Genomic DNA, 13482 nt, shown 5'->3' with positions numbered 1-13482 from the left:
GACCCTCCATCTAAGATGCAAGACTTGTGAGTGCTTGCAGTCAGCAAGTGGTCTGGATCCATCTCCAGAATATGAATTTGAAAAGCTTGACCCGGCTGAGCATGCTGATGCAGGGTATAGAAAATTGATGAACAGGGTAACTGAATTCATGGGATGGAGTAGAAATTCACCTATAAGGAGGCTGATATGACTGATATCCTTTCACGAGGACCTCAACAAGACCCCATACTTCCTTTTCATGTGGCCTTACAAAGGAGGGTTAACACTGCATAAAAAAAGTGTCAAAATATAGACCCTGTTCCTCAGATCCTGAATACTTGAGTAAACACCATCACCTGAAAGTCTTGTAGTTCAGGCAGCTACTTCTACTAGAAATGCTGCATACCATACAATTCCCCCCAGATAGGGATGATAAAAATATTGATGCATGGTCCAGAAAGATATTTTTATGTCGGGGAGCATGGCTTTTAAATCTACAAATGTAACTTGCACCCTTGCAAGATTTACATATACCCTGTGGGACTGTATGCCACCTGCAGCTGAACACATCCCTGAAGGTGAGGAACGTGAAGGGTTCCTATCCATAGTAAGGGATGGAAAGGAGGCTTCGGGGGAATGTCTTCAATCAGGTTTGGACACAGCTGACCGTATCAGTAGGTCCATGGCGTCTAGTATGGTGCTACGCAGATTTGCTTGGCTAAGGAAGTCGGGTTTTGCACCGGATTTGCAATCCAGGCTTCTCATTATGCCATTTGACTGCTCAAGGTTGTTTGACAGCAAGGCAGATGACAGTTTGGAGAAGCTGCAGACCTTCGAAGCTGCGGCAAAATCATTCAGTGCCGCGATACGACAACCTCAACAACGCCCCTACACAGGCTCATCTTCCTGGAGGGGTCATCCCTTTAGATTATATTCCTCATTTGGAAAAGGAATGGGACAGGCCAGCCAAAGAGGGCAAAGGAAATTTCCTCGGGGGTGAGGAAAAGGTACTAGATCTGCCCCAGCAACGGCAACAGTCCCTTCAGCTGCTGCTGCAGCTGCCGCAAAACCAGAGGTGTTGACCCAGGATCTCACAGCATCTTGAAGAATGACAGGCCATTACTTTGGATGCTTGGGCACTGAAAACAGTATCCAGAGGTTACTGCCTGCCTTTTCAAAAGAAACCTCAATCATCCGCCGGGATGCAACTCTGTGAAACATCCAGATCCGCTCCTGTTGCAGGAAATCTTAACCCTGCTACAGAATGGGACAGGCCAGCCAAAGAGGGCAAAGGAAATTTCCTCGGGGGTGAGGAAAAGGTACTAGATCTGCCCCAGCAACGGCAACAGTCCCTTCAGCTGCTGCTGCAGCTGCCGCAAAACCACAGAGGTGTTGACCCAGGATCTCACAGCATCTTGAAGAATGACAGGCCATTACTTTGGATGCTTGGGCACTGAAAACAGTATCCAGAGGTTACTGCCTGCCTTTTCAAAAGAAACCTCAATCATCCGCCGGGATACAACTCTGTGAAACATCCAGATCCGCTCCTGTTGCAGGAAATCTTAACCCTGCTACAGAAAGGTGCAATAGAACATGTACCTGTAGCGGAGAGGAACAAGGGTTGGTATTCCCCATTTTTCCTCATACCAAAGAAGGACGGAGGATTGAGACCCATCTTGGACTTGAGAAGCTTGAACAAGTTCCTCAGGAAGGACAACTTCAAGATGGTCACACTTTCTCAGATCCTTCAGGCTCTCCAACTCCAAGACTGGTTGGTATCATTGGACCTTCAGGATGCTTACTTTCATGTGCCAATCCATCTCAAGCACAGAAAGTACCTGAGGTTCGCGATTGGCAATTCTCACGATCGGTTTAGAGTTCTGCCTTTTGGGTTGACCTCCACCTCAAGAGTTTTCACCAAGTTGATGGCGGTGGTGGCAGCGAGTCTCAGGAGAGGGGGGATTCACGTCTACCCCAACCTGGACTATTGGATTATCAGGGCACGTTCTCCAGAACAAGCCCAGGAACATCTGTCCAAGACCTGCCACTTCCTTCACAAACTAGGCATTTCTGTGAATTTTTAAAAAGTCAAACCTACCATCTCAGACTCCAGTTTATCGGAGCAGTCCTGGATAATTGTTCGGGAAAAGCCTCGTCTCCCGAAGAGAGAGCTCACCACATTCTGCAGATGGTAATAAAATTCCAGAATGCCCAGTATCTACTGGCCTTCGATTTTCTCACATTACTCAGTCTTATGGCATCCTGCATTTTTCTGGTGCCAGAAGCCAGATTGAGGATGAGATCCCTTCAATGGGCCCTCAGGACTCAATGATCCCAATTTTCAGGGGAAATGTCAGATCTTTTGCAAGTTCCAACCAGAGTAGCACAGGATATGCAATGGTGGGCTTACAGGGAACATATCCTCAGGGGAGAATCTTTTTGGCAACCATGGCAGGCGATAACGGTAGTGACGGACGCTTCACTCACAGGGTGGGGAGCTCACACCGAGTTGACAATCGGCGTTTGTTGGTCTTCATTGGAGTCCAAACTACACATCAACCTATTGGAGCTGAGGGCAATCAAACTAGCGCTAAAGGCCTTCCTGCCCTTTGTACGGGGAAACCATGTCCTGATAATGACGGACAACACGGTGGCCATGTACTACCTCAACAAGAGAGGAGGAGTAGGGTCACTACCACTGCGCAGAGAAGCAATGCACCTCTCGTTCTGGGCAATACAAGTAGGGATCTCTGTCGGCAGTTCATCTAGCTGGAAAGCAAAACACAGCGGCAGATGCTCTGAGCAGGCCGAGCATTCTCCCATGAGTGGAAACTAGCTCAGGAGGTACTTCAAGAGATCTTCGCCCTTTGGGGAACCCCGCAAGTGGATCTGTCCGCGAACAGTGTCAACAGGAAGTGAGAACTGTACTGCTCAAGGGAATTTTCTCAGAGAGGAGCTCTAAGGGACGTGTTTGTAGTGGACTGGGAATTTCCACTTCTGTATGCGTTTCCTCCAGTCCCTGTGATCCCTCAAGTAATCGGGAGGTTGAGAAAGTTCAGGAAAACCATGATCCTAATTGGCCGGGATTGGGCCAGGAAACGTGGTTCCCGGACCTTCTGGATATGTTCATGTGCCCTCCAATACGTCTTCTAAAAAGAGAGGCTCTTCTCTTGCAAGAGGAAGGTCACGTTCTCCATCCAGAGGTCAAGACACTTGGCCTTCACGCATGGCTTATGAGAGGCTGAGATATATAAAGGTTGGGATCTTCCGGATGACGTCATGGAGATCTTGCTTTCGTCCAGAAGGCCAGCAACTAAATCTCTGTACCGGTGTCGTGGGAACAAGTTCAGTAACTGGTGCAGAGATCAGAATGTGGACACGTTTCAGTGTAATCGTCCCACAATATTGTCTTTTCTGTTATACTTGGCTAATCTGGGGCTCCAGGTTGGCACGATAAAGGGTTAGTTAGCAGCGCTATCTATTTTCAAGTGCTCCTCAGAGGAAGAATCTTACTTCAAGTTACCTTTTGACAACTCGATTCTTAAAAGGTCTAAATGTTTTTCCTCCAATACCTTTTCAAGTACCTGTGTGGGACTTAAACATGGTACTAAAGTTCCTCACATGCATTCCATTTGAGCCTTTACATTCCTGTCCATTAAGGCTCCTTACTTTAAAAACAATACTTCTTGTGGCAATTGCATCAGCCCGTAGGGTAAGTGAGCTGCAGGCACTTTTCTAGCCGGCCTCCTCGCACCATCTTTTATAAAGATAAAGTTGTCCTTAGGGTAAAACCCTCTTTTTTTGCCAAATATTGTCTCAGATTTTCACCTGTAGCAAAAAATACTGCCTACTTTTTACCCTCCTCCTCACGCAAGTAAGGAAGAGAAAAGGCTACATAGATTAGACCCTAGCCGGGCTCTCCGCTTCTGTATTTTAAGATTGGCAAGATTACGTCAGTGTGACCAAGTTTTTGTGAGATACACTGGCCGCAAATTGGGACTGGCAGTGTAAACATTATCTAGATGGATAATTTTGGCTATAACTGAATGTTATAGATAGTCGGGGAAAGATCCTCCAGATGGGCTGAGGGCTCATTCAACCAGGGGCATGGCGACTTCAAGAGCACTTCAAAGGGGTGTCCCAGTGCAAGATATTTGCGGAACAGCCACATGGTTATCCAGGCACACTTTTATAAAACATTATGCTCTAGATTCGACTTTTTCACAAGGAGGTCTTTTTGCTTAATCAGTACTTCATTCTGTAAATTACTAATATTTCTGTAGTCCCACCTCCGATACAAAACTGCTTTGGGAGTCTATCTAAGATGATTAATACCTGGGAGGACACAATCCATTCGAAGAACAAGTTACTTACCAACTGTAACGTTCTTTCGATTGGATGTTCCTCCCACGTATTCTTCATCAACCCTCCAAGCCTACCCCACAGTACAGTTTACGTGGTTTACAATCAAAATTCCTTTAAGGCTTGGGTCGAAAGAGGCACGTCATTAACTACAATCCATTGCCTACAGCAGTGCTCCAGATAAGATTTTGAGGTGGGAGTATTTTACGCATGATTTTTCAAAATGGAGCGTAAATGCAATTTCAAGAGAGTAAAAATTAGTTTTCTCCTCTGCAAGAGAGTAAAACTTATCCAACACATACATTATGGGTATGAGCACATTTTAAAAGGGTGCGTGCTTTGTGTTGCTCGCTTAGCTGTCACAGATTGGTCTTTCAGTTGGAAATTCACCATCATGCATAAGAAGGCTATGCTGCTGACAAAAGAAATGCTACATTGCCATCTAATGGTGAAAAGTATGTTTTTTTTTAATGAATAAATCACGGTACGCAGTACAAAATTAAATGGTCCGTATTTGCCATATTTACATGTGTAAAAGGGCAAGATACGCACGTTAACTGGTAGGCTGGCCTACAGTATACAAAAAACATAACTGAGGCCAATGGGCGCGCTCGAGGCATTTATACAGCGGATGACGTCGGCGCTCTACGGATGCCGCAGAGGGACATCGACACCGCAACCTCGAGTGGAGCGCCCTCTGGTGGAGAGATTATATTTTTTTTTCCGAAGCAGCAAAGCTGAAGGTAAGGATATATCTAAGATGAGGAATACGTGGGAGGAACATCCAATCAAAAGAACGTTACAGTTGTTAAGTAACTTGTTCTTCTCTCTGCTCCTGTGACTTTTAAGTCACATAGACAATCTCCTAATTATGGCTGGTGGCAGTGGATGTTTTCTAACAACTATTGTGTAATTTTTATTCTGAAAGCTATGCCCATAGCCCCGGTAGTGCACAATAGGGGTACACCAGTACTAACTCGGGCCCTCCCTTCTTTTTTCGCCATTGCTAGCGTGGTTATTTGTTAGCCCTTTTACCATTCTGGCGGGTGGGAGGGTGTGTGTGTGTGTGTGTGTGTGTGTGTGTGTGTGTGTGTGTGTGTCCGTGTGTCCTTTGGCAGGAACCCTTGGGTGTCGCTGCCTAGGCTCCTGAGTGTCTGGAAGGCAGGAATTGGCGGAGGAGTCTTCCATTCCTCCCTCCCACCTGCCCCCCCCCCCCCCCTTGTCCTTTGTCTGCCAGAGTGCCTGAATAGGACCAGATCCCACAGGGGGTCTGGCTGTCCTGATTGGACAGCCAAATGCCCCTTTCTGTAAAATGCTGAGGGCGAGATTGCAGAGCAGTGTGCTGGGACTGTGTAAAAGGTGAGGCTTCTGGAGTGAAAAGCAAGTGGACCATTGGAAGTTGAAATAACTGAAGAAGCTGACCAGGGACACCTGCAGACCCTTTGCAACACTGAAGTGACCACTGCTGTCCTCACCCAATTTTCTGTGTGACAGACGAGCTCTCTACAGGACGACTCCTTCCCTTTGGCTGGTGGGAACAACCAGTCCCAAGCCCAAGACAAACTTTGACTTGAGCCATCTCCCAAGATACGAGTTTCCAGAGCTGCGGAACCCCCAATTCCAGGAGACCTGCTGCCCATTTCGAGTGCATCGTCGTGTAAAGGCAGAATCCGTCCAAGTCTTTGCTGAACTCGTAAGAGACTCTAGAGATTCGAACAAACGCACCCATAACCCCTCATCTGGAGCGTGGGACTGCAGGAAGCAAAGAAGATTGACCGGGCAATCTGCGTCCTTTGTTGGTGCTGAAGAAAAGGTGCCAAAACTCAGTGAACCAAGATGTTGAAAGTCCTGCTGCAGATCCTCCCTCGAGACGGCTGCTGAGAGATCCCATTGTCCTGCCTTCAGTCCTCAGACCAAGGAATACAGTGGCCAGGCCCAGAGCTGCAACATATTGGCGCATCCAGCACCAACATTTTCGTCTAACCCAGGTATTGCTTACCTGATTCCAGAAAGTGTATCCAGAGCTTTGGAGTGCACATAAAGGTGTCCAGGGCAACCCCCTCTTACCTCCGACTCAAGCTTCTGCTTGTGTCCCTTCATCGAGTCCTTAATAGGGTTGCCATTGTTGGTGTTTTTGCTGCTTCTAGAACACTAGAAGAAATCCTCTGGAACTCTTTGCATTCTGCTGCTTGTCAAGACTTTGAGCCCTCTCTGATCTGCCTTTAGCTAGGGTTGCATTTTTGGAAATAAGACTTGCTGTGCGAAGAAACCCTCTCTAGAACCTTGAACTACACTAGTATTACTCTAACCAACCATTTTCCTTCCTTTAAGTTACTTTCATGTGTTTGCGGAGTAAATGTCCTACCGTAAAACTGCTGAGAGCCAAATGCACAATAAATAATTGTGCTCGTAATAACCGATAACACAATATGCCTTTCTAACATTGCAACAAATGTAACGGCGTACAAATACAAGTGAAGGTATCCTTTGAAGTATATTCTAAAGTATTCCGAAGTGTTCTAGTGTAAACGTATAAGGTATTTAAAGTGAGTCTGGTGTAAATGTAATAAATATATAATTTTATATAAATTAAAAGTGTTTCTTTGATGTGCATATCAAACTAGGTTCAGTGTACTTATCTACAGCTCACATCTTCCTCTTAAGATAAGCCTGACTGCTCTGCCACTCTACCATGGTCCTGAGTTAGTGCAGACTGCTATTTAAGAGTTGGAGATCTACAAACTACTGGGATAGCTTACTAAAGTCTATCAGTAGGACTTAGGAAAACTCCCCTAACACCAGTTCAATCACGTTGGTCCCTCATCAGTAACTTTGAGTCCAATCTTAAGTTGAATGGAGCCTTGTGCCCAAAAGTTCACTAAGTACCTTTAGAAGATGGGACAAAGTTAGGTAATATTCATGCGAGTGTGAAGATTGTTCTGGAAGTATTTCAAAGGGATTTACAGTTAAGTTAAATACTTTTCTTAGTTTCTAGACCAGCTTTTTCAGCAAACGTTTAAAAAGCGGTGGAATAGAATATTGTTGGGGAGAATTCTCATGTATGTGCTAATTCCCTTCATCCTTAGAGACCCCCAGCTCTTTTGCTGGACTTTAGGACTTTTTAATTTTAACCCTGGAGTGAGTGACCTTTTTCTCACTCTTTGTCATGCGTTTTGACCTGATTTGCATTATTTGTTTCCTTATGACCGTCCCTAGAGCCGGAGGAGCATCGATCACAGTGCTCCTAGCTCGACAGTCAACTTTGAATCCCCCCTCATGTATTTTGATCTGATTTGGATAATTTTTTGTTTTTGGAATCTGACAAGGCATCTACTTTTTGTATGGCGTTAGGCAGTATTCTCAGAAATGTGCTAATTCCCTCCAACTTTGCTGGATTTTGAGGACTTGACTTTTTTAATCTGGAGAGAGTGAGACCCTTTTTCCCCACACTCTCATGTATTTTAATGCGATTTTGAACTCTGTTTCTTTTGGTTATGGAGCCTGACAAACTCCATAGGCATCATATTTTACATTGTGTCACACAGCATCTCATTGCAGTGGCACAGGGGAAGTGTTTCAGATTTCCCTAAGGTTTAAATACCTTCTCTTGGATAAACTACGGTTTCCAAGAGCAGTAAAGTGAAATTGACTTTTATTGCATTTATAACTTTCTAGACCCAGCACACACTATTTTACAATAGGGTGCTTGAGGGGGTTACCTAGTATCCCCTGTGTCCAGCTTGTAAGTGATTTCAATCCAGCACTCCAACAAAGTCAATGCCTAGTATGCCCAATGGAAACCCTTATTTATATGTCAAAAGTTCATTAAATTCTGGATGATGTACCTTTTATATAACGCCCCTCTCTTTGAATCCCCCCCGGTCTCACTGAACCAAGAAATAGGTTTGTTTTGCAAATTAAAAGATTTATTTGAAGAATTGAACAATATATAGATTACACTTTTATGAATATGAATAATATCTGAATATCACACTTATGAACAATGATCAGCAATGGGTAATATTACAATATCAACAATCTCTTTAATCAATTAGGAATACAAATGTAGCAGAGAATACTTTGTATGGGTTCAAGGAAATGCAAGGATAGGAAGGAATGCAGCACAGAAATAAACTTGATATGACTTCAATCAAAGACAATGGGATTACTCTTTCCCTCTGTTGCTACTCACTCCCCCAATATGCAATATGAAGATCTGGAATGAGGGCACACAGGTATCAGGAATAACAATCAACAATTTCAGTTTCAATCCCACTCCCCCCCCCCCCCCCCCTGCAAGCTTGGAAAGAACAGTAATGATTTTAAAACGGGTCAATTGCTTTTAGATGTGGTTTGAATTGAATGGGAAAAATGCTAAAAATGATTTTTATTCGCTAAATGGAATTCAGAACTAGTGAGAGTGGCTTTGGGTTGGTTCAGGTCAACACTAGCAATGATTGTAGAATGATTAGCAGATGGAAAACGAAATACAGAAGATGAAAGCAAGAAATAGCTGTTTTACATGGAATGAAATTCAGCCAAATGCAAATTCGCGGCAACTTTTCCGTGTGCGAGAAACACCATTACGAAATACTATAAGGATATTGGAATGACGTTTAGGGTTCGTTTGAAAGCTGAGGATGTTGGCTTCGAAATGATATTTAAATTAAGTTTCTTAAACGTACGGTTCAAAGGTTACAGAGGTTTTAGTAGAGGTCGATTTTTCTCAAAAGGAATCGATTTCAAATGAAACTGCGCTTTGAATTACAAACAGGTATGGCTTAAACTAACAATTCTCACAGGATTATATGGATGATAGAAGGATTCAGAATGAACAAAAGAGATTTTACAATGCAGTCTGGATATGTTGGAATGGGTTGGATGGATTACTTTAAACTAAGAGATGACTATCGACAGTTCTACATTAAATACTTGCAACTCTAGTTTAAAATGGACCCGTCAAAGGTTTGGACTGGACTTTGTTCGCCACCGAACAGGTCTCAGGAGCTTGGTTCTGCTCTCAGCACTCTGGTCTCTGCGCGGCCTCTTGGACTGGATCTGACGGGTTCTGGGTTACAGCTCTGCTGGGCTGATTTGGATCTTGGGTTCTAGCAAAGGTTGTTGGCCAGAAGCAGCAAACCGCTCAGCCCGGCTGTTGAATGGATTAGGGCCCGTGGAAGTTTAGGGGTTAAATCGGGTTGCTAGATTTTAAAGGCCAGCTGAGAAGGGTTGAGCTTTTTGGATTGGCCTTTCTGCTTCAGAGTTCTGGAGTCTGGATCTAGGTTCTGGAGTCTGGATCTTCCTGCAGGGTGCTTCGCCAGTGGATCAGTTGATGAGTGAAAGTGTGTGTCCTGCCTGTCCTCAGCAGTCCCTATTTATCCATTTTCCAAAGTGGGTGGGGAGGCCGATTGTCTATGCCCAACCCTCTTAAGGATCTGATATGTCAGAGAATTCCCTGTCCCGTGATTTGAGAAAGGAACAGTGTGTCATGATGTGTCAGAGTGATGCTGCCATTTACAATCTAGGGAAGAACCTCCCCTTTGCTTTTACCCAGAAAATCTATTTTTCCCAAAAAACATATTTTCAATATGCACAACTTGTTAATTATACATAATTACATGACAGATTGACTGAGGTACGTTTCTGTCCAAATCTTATCTTCCTACGAGTTTTGGTTCATAAATGACAATTTTTCACGCTTTTGGTTGGTTACACATTTTCGGATCTGTACAATTTTTCTATACATACATGCACATACCCTCTGGGCATATTCCTGTAATTGTTCATGTTTCTAGCATAATCACAATAGCTACGATATTAAAAATTTCGTGGGTCAGTCTCTGAATGTCGCACAGATTCCAGATTAGTTTTAAACTGTGAGCAAATTTTTCATTTTAACAACCTATAAATTTCATATTTGTATCAGTTCAGTACAATCTGCTATAAGTCTTTTTCAAAAAGATATTTCTTGTGCTTTTTGAATCCACACAACGGTTCGTCTCCGCCTCCAAGATCTGACTGGGCTGGAGGGTCACATGGTCTTCTTCCTGCCAGTGTAGTTGGTGTCAGTCACACCCAAATTAGCATTTTCTATTCAGTTCAAGGAACTCATTGTCTCTTTCCCAGAGCAGCAGAGGAAGTCTCATCCCCTTCTCATTAACATGCCAGTGCGATATCCTCTCCTTTTGGTGGGAAGGAACAGGGTGGTATGTTCTCAGGGGAAGAAAGTCTCTTTGAAGTTTTAGCTGTATCAGGTTACCTTATGGTCAATTGTGACATAGTTCCTTGTGAAAAATTACAGTTACAAATTTAAAATAAGCAAACATATCTTCAATTCCAGTCTCTTTTTCAACATGAAAATCAATGTGTGGCACCCTATATTGCATTTGATGGAAATCCCTTCTTTGGCATATTTAGCTTTTTAGACGTAAATTTCTCCTGTCAGATTTAGAGATCGCCAGCGTCTGACAGAGGCGAGTAACGGTAGTGCACCCATTTTTGACAGATTTCTTTCCAGCAAGCAATTTTCAATGTGGATTTTCTTCTGATAAGTGTACTTCTGTGGACATTGTATTTATGTGGATTCTTGAAGTAGAATGATTAACACCCAACAAGGAGGTTGGGTCTTTTAGGTGGTTTGTGAGCCATAATTTTTGCAAATTTGACAACCAAGGAAAACAAATTTCCACACAGCTCTGTGTTTCTTTTGCAATCAGCCTTGCTCTGTGGGCAGCCAATGGTGGGTTTTGGCAGTGGTCTCCTGTGTTACAAGTGACATAGGCAAAAGTGGATGGCGGCCTATTTTTCAGATTTATACTGTTCATTTCTGGGTGATTTTAGTGAGCAGAATGCTTTCCAGTGGCCATTCTGATGTTCCTCATGCATGCAATGCACAGTAATGTTGCAGGGCCTGGACTAGTGGGGAAAAACATCCCACAAGCTTCTTATGTAACATTTTCCTGTTACCCTTTTATCACTGAATGGCTGGTGGCAGTGGTTTCGTTTTAACTACCATGGTGTGCATTTACCACGGACTGTGTTCGCAGCTGCAGTAAAGCACCCAAGGGTGCCATTTTTGTCAAAATGGTCCCAGTCTTCTTTTTTCATCATTTCTTTGTGGAAAGGTCCTTCTTGAGATTTACTGTGTGCGCCAAACCAGGCTTGGTCCCATTGTTCGCTTTGCCTTTGGCGGGATTCACGAGTGAAGCCCGCCTCTGGCTCCAGGGTGTCTGGGGTGGGCAGGAAGTGAGGGAGGTGCCGAAACTCCCTCTCCTAAGTCTCCTAGGAGACCCAAATTCACTCTGTAGTGATTGGCCGGCTGACTGTCCGGCAAGGACAGCCACCCTGCTGGGTGACTGACAGTTAGGCGGGAATGAATGGGAGAGAACTGAAGAATAAAAGGCAAAGCTTTTGGCTTGGTTGACAGTCGACCACTAGAACGAAAGAACCGAAGATTAGTTTGAAGAGAACAACTCCTGGAGCATTGGTTTGTCCGGTGAACAGAGAAGCCCCCACTCGGACGACTTCTTTCTTTTGAGTTGGTGGGACCAATCAACTCAATAATAAGCCACCTGGACACCTATCTTGCAGCTGGTTGCATTTTCCTCAGAGTGCTGCAGGAAACCGTATAACCAGGGAGAGGGACACCAGTTTGTGTGCTTTGCTTGCAGCAACCGGAATTGAAGTTTGCCAGTTGCGAGCTTTTGACTGTTCATAGGCAGTGCAGGAGTCATCCGATGTCCTCCCTCTTGTCCCCGCGACTAAGGCCCAGGAACAGCGAGATCTGCAGGAACAGAAGTCATCAGCTGCTTCTTTTTCTTCATTTGTAAGGTACTGTAAAATAAGACTGAGTACTTACCTCTCGTAGTGAAAGTGCTTGAAACTTTTGCAACTCGCAGGCCTAATCCGCTTGTGACCTAGCATATGATTCTTCTACAACCTTCCCCTAAGAACTTGTGCAGAGACCTTTCTGTCTACTTAACAGAACTGCTTTGTCCTATCCAAGACTTTAGCCCATTGACTTTGGCCTAGCTTATTGAATTGAACTGACTCTTCTGGTGGACTCAAAATATCTTCACTGTCTACGAATGATTGTAACCTTTTATGTTCTAGTAACCTATTCTGAATGCCAACGGTAAGATATTCATGTCCTCAGCACCCTTGTAACTAAGGTTAACTGTGATTGTAGGTTGTGTCTGTGGGCCATCCCAAAGGGGTCTTATCTGATTCAGAAACTTGGAGTGTACAGTATTGAAGTATATTTGTGTGTGATTATATGATTGCCCAGTTCTATTGAATGTTTTATAATTGAATGGTTAATAAATTAAGAAGTATTTAACCAAGAAACCTTGAGTGTAAGTTTATTTGAACACCTAGGATTGTAGACCTCTGTGTAACATCATTACAGCTCACATTTCCCATCCCCCCCTGAGATGAGCCTGGCTGCTCAACACACTACCAAAACTGTGTAGTACAGACTTATACCAAAGGTTGGTTTGCTTACACCTGTAGTCATAGTTGCTTGTAGTGTTCCCAGAGGGTACTGCATTCAAACTTTGCCGAAGGCTTGATTTACCTTGAAGTCAGGACAGGAACCAAAGCAACAACAAAAAATGTTCCATAGACGTCTGAGGAAAGCAGCAAAAGAACATTTTTCCTAACAGTTGTTAACCACAATTCAAAGCCCCCAGCCTGTTTTCAGCTACATGAAAAAGGCATTCCAAATGTTGCTAGACAAATAGAAAAAGGGACAAAGTATCCCTGTAGCACTCCACTGAATGTACATGCTACTCCTCTGGTGCCTGCCTCTTGCAGAGTCTAAGCCTAACTGCTTTGCTTTGTTACCGTTGAGAGCTAGGTTTAGAATTTATGTGGACTGGTTGGACCGTTAATTTAGCTTTTTGAACCCATGACAAGCGGAGGTTCTGAAAATCTCCCTTCATACTAACTAATGCATAAAGGCCTGCCTCCTACTTGCAACTGCACCGTTCATTAGAAATGTTCAGCTCAGTTGTACCAACAGAGCAGCGCTATGTTATGGAGCTAAACTCTGATTATTGTCTGATCTGAAGAGGAACTTTACAGTGAAAATGCATCTTTTAATCTTCAGTAATTGCTTGGTGCAGTAAAGCATGGATTTAA

At 43.9% G+C, this 13482-nt stretch overlaps 1 protein-coding gene across 1 annotated transcript in view; it reads left to right on the top strand.

Moving 5' to 3' along the window:
- The window catches only part of DYNC1H1 (dynein cytoplasmic 1 heavy chain 1), a 2031190-nt gene that overhangs the window by 61792 nt on the left and 1955916 nt on the right, over positions 1 to 13482 (top strand). The window lies entirely within an intron of this gene.

The sequence above is a fragment of the Ambystoma mexicanum genome, chromosome 14 (assembly GCF_040938575.1).
Source record: "Ambystoma mexicanum isolate Mex_15411 chromosome 14, UKY_AmexF1_1, whole genome shotgun sequence".
Lineage (NCBI taxonomy): Eukaryota > Metazoa > Chordata > Amphibia > Caudata > Ambystomatidae > Ambystoma > Ambystoma mexicanum.
This window is presented reverse-complemented; position numbering and strand designations above follow the sequence as displayed.